This window comes from Limulus polyphemus, unplaced genomic scaffold (assembly GCF_000517525.1).
Source record: "Limulus polyphemus unplaced genomic scaffold, Limulus_polyphemus-2.1.2 Scaffold1615, whole genome shotgun sequence".
NCBI lineage: Eukaryota > Metazoa > Arthropoda > Merostomata > Xiphosura > Limulidae > Limulus > Limulus polyphemus.
Genome location: NW_013667225.1, coordinates 162404 through 166317, shown reverse-complemented (window position 1 = coordinate 166317; position 3914 = coordinate 162404).

Genomic DNA, 3914 nt, shown 5'->3' with positions numbered 1-3914 from the left:
GGCCGTACAGCAGAATTGAGTCAAGCGAACAGTAGGCACCATAAATAAAGTGTGTGAATCACTGTGATTTATAGCGTGTGTTTAAAAGTTAAGTTTAGAGTGACAAGGTACGTACTGACTGTGAAATTACTGTGTATTAAAAGTTTGTATCATGGAAGAATAAACTCGTTACAAACTTTGTAATACACTTAATTTCCACAGTCACTTTAAACTTCACTACTTTTATAAACATACGCTATAATTCACACACTTTACTTACGGTGCCTACTGCTCGCTTGACTCGATTATCTCTATCGATCTGCAATTATATCTCAGCTTTATTTGCCGGGCTTATATACAAAAAAGAGGGCGCCCAGAACAGACTAGTTGTCAGGAAAAGTAAAGAACCTTCGAGAATCTCGTGACGGGTTACCAGGGTCACGTGACTTCCGCTATAGTAACAATATATATATATGTACACACACACACACACACACGAATGCTACAAACTTTCTAATTCCAGACATTTACTTTCAAACCTATTGTCCTTTTAAAAGATTCCAATTTGTGATAAACCTCTATTGTCAGCAGTCTTGGATCTAGGCGAGCATTTGATGATTACTCAGACCTTGTAGATGTTCTTAATGTCCATTGCAGAATAAAGCTCGTTTATATCACCTGTACTGTTGTTTTAGTAGAAATCATTCAGGGTTATGCCTAATCCATTATGAACCAAGATTTGTTAATACTTCGAACATATATTGTCTTGTATGTATATATTTATATTAGTTATATACATCAGTGTTAAGTGTTTTACATATTAAAACATAAGAAAATGTAAAAATTATATATAGAAGTGAAATTATAGAATTAGAGAAGTGTTTTATACATAAAGCAACAGGTAAATGTAAAAGTATGGAAGATAAATTATTGGGTGTTTGTCTCGCGCAAATAATGGATAGTATGTGCAATAAAAACTTACACATGTAATACAGTGTATTATGATAGCTGTCTCATTAAAACAATTTTTAATTGTAACTTTGAAGACATATATAATGTAATCACATGTTGAGACACCCCACAAGTTCATCATCCTATTTAATTCAATTTATAGAAATACTACTCACCAGAGTAGTACTTTCCTCAGTAAGACCATCCGCCTATAAAACATTGTCCACCTTTGTAGTAATATCAAGTATATAAACGAAAAATGTAATCATTAGTTGAGACAAGTTGAAATTCGTATGCATTCCTATCTGCCCCTACAAGCACTGTCAGTCTTTGTAAAACATATGTGAGAACTACAAAGTCAACATGTGTACAATAAAATATTTTGTCAAGAACTCTATTTACTGTTATACACAATAACATCATAGTTATATGGGTAGAAGAATAGCATAAAAATATATTTAATCCATAAAGCCAAACTGGTGAAACGGTAGGATTGTATGTTAAGTTCTTGCATGACATTTTAGAGATGTTCTCACGAAAAATCCTTCCTTTTCATATAAAATACAAATACTATTTTTACACGTAATTAAATATAGAGGTTGTTGACATGTTGACCTACATCATCCTCTAGTGGTCTGCTCACCAACTGTTTGCATGCTCATCAAACCAACACCCTCTGGTACCACTTTGTGGACTAACAACAACATGCTCTATTGAGTAACATTCGAACTATAATAGAAATTAATAAAACCCTTTATAACCTAACTATCTACATGCTCATCAAACCAACACACTCTCTGGTACCACTTTGTGGACTAACAACAACATCCTCTATTGAGTAACATTCGAACTATAATAGAAATTAATAAAACCCTTTATAACCTAACTATCTACATGCTCATCAAACCAACACACTCTCTGGTACCACTTTGTGGACTAGCAACAACATGCTCATCAAACCAACACACCCTCTGGTACCACTTTGTGGACTAACAACAACATCCTCTATTGAGTAACATTCGAACTATAATAGAAATTAATAAAACCCTTTATAACCTAACTATCTACATGCTCATCAAACCAACACACTCTCTGGTACCACTTTGTGGACTAGCAACAACATGCTCATCAAACCAACACACCCTCTGGTACCACTTTGTGGACTAACAACAACATCCTCTATTGAGTAACATTCGAATTATAAGAGAAATGAATAAAAACCCTTTATAACCCGAGCGCTTTCGAAAGGTGGACATTTCTTCTTCAGGGGCAAACAGAACTATGATGCCACGCGACATTTAACAACGCACTTTCTTGAAGCAGATACATTCCGTTGTTAAGTATCATGACAACATCTGCTTGTCGTGGTGGCCTAGCAACGTGCCTTCTGGTTCACTTCGTGGAACTATGACTAAGACAGTTGCGCCCTCCAGTGACACTGCGTTATCGTTTACCCCACTCTCCAGAGGTAGCCAATCAGCGAGTGTTGTCTGAACAATCGGGGTAATTAGTTGCTAGGTTCAAGTTGCAAGGTAAAAAAAAAATTACACATCCATATAAAATATAAGTTATGCCTATCATACAAAATTTTTTATTACAACAGAAACTAATAATGTAAAAAAGTTCACATGAAAAAGATATTTTATCCTACTTCAATCTAATAGCTCACTTTAACAAGAAACTTTATCAGACTCCAACTTCTAATACTTCACTTTAACAATAAACCTCCTACTCCAACACCTCACTAAGAAACCTTATCCTACCCCAACCAGCACAGTCTTAAAGACATTGGGACCCCATCCACAAAGGTCACACTTAAAATAATACAAATATAGACAATGCAATACGTTTTTATTGAATTTCTGCACATATTAACTACTACAAAGTACAAACATTTTATTTTTCTACAGTTCTATGCGAGTCTCTTACTTTTTTTTTGCAAAGTCACCACAGATAATATAATCAACTCGAGTTTATGAAACACATCCGATTCAGTTGACATCAGAGAGAGGGCGTTTAATCTTGGCTAGTTTTAATCTTTAATCTTGGTTGAAGCATGCAACTTCAGTCATCTCTCAATAACTATAGTTTCGAAAAAAATCTTTCGCCTTTGTGACCATCATTGATAGAAATATTCTTAAAGCAATTTCAATGTTAGGAAATGTTTCATCCAGTTTGTCATACTTTAATGTTGTATGTATTCTGGAAAATGATTTATCTTCTTCCTTTGATAGTTTAATGCTTTAATTGCTGACACTCGGATATAATTTCTTCTTTTTCCAAATCTCTGTTATAAATTAAGACAAGCCTTTCATAATTCTCAGTAATTTCAGCAGAGTCCATATCAACTTTCTGTTAGAACCAAAAATAATTGTTTTTGTATTTTCAGTTCGTTTTTCTAAATTAGAAATCAGTGATTAGTAAGTATGTTTTAATCTTGAATTTAAGACTACTTTGAAGAACGTTGTCACTAGAAGCTCAGTCAAAAGAACTGATGTGGAAATTTCTTTTTTGGATGTTTACTAATGTCACTGTAATCACCAATAGAAAATTTTGTTTTTGCTTTGCACTCATTGTTCTTCAAATTGGCTTCTAAAATGTTGATTGTATGACAATAATAACTGAAAAATCTCGACAACAACAGAAGTTTAAATGCTCTTTTTTCCAGAATTTTACTTCTTTCAATAAAATGGGTAAGAACATCTTTCCATAAAATTGTCAAGAAAACTACCTCAAACTAGCTCACCTTCTCACCGAGATTTTCAACACCATGTATTCCCTCTCTTGTATTATTAGTATCATTGATCAAAGAATCCAGAGCTGTTTGAATTCCATATCTATCATTTAATGTTGGGATTGCATCGGCACGTGAAAACCATAGAATTCCAGATAGTTGTTTTACAATCTTATGATCACGGCCAAAACTTGATAATGATGAGTTAATGCAGCAAAAAAAGTATATAATTGCTGCACAAGATCAAAAT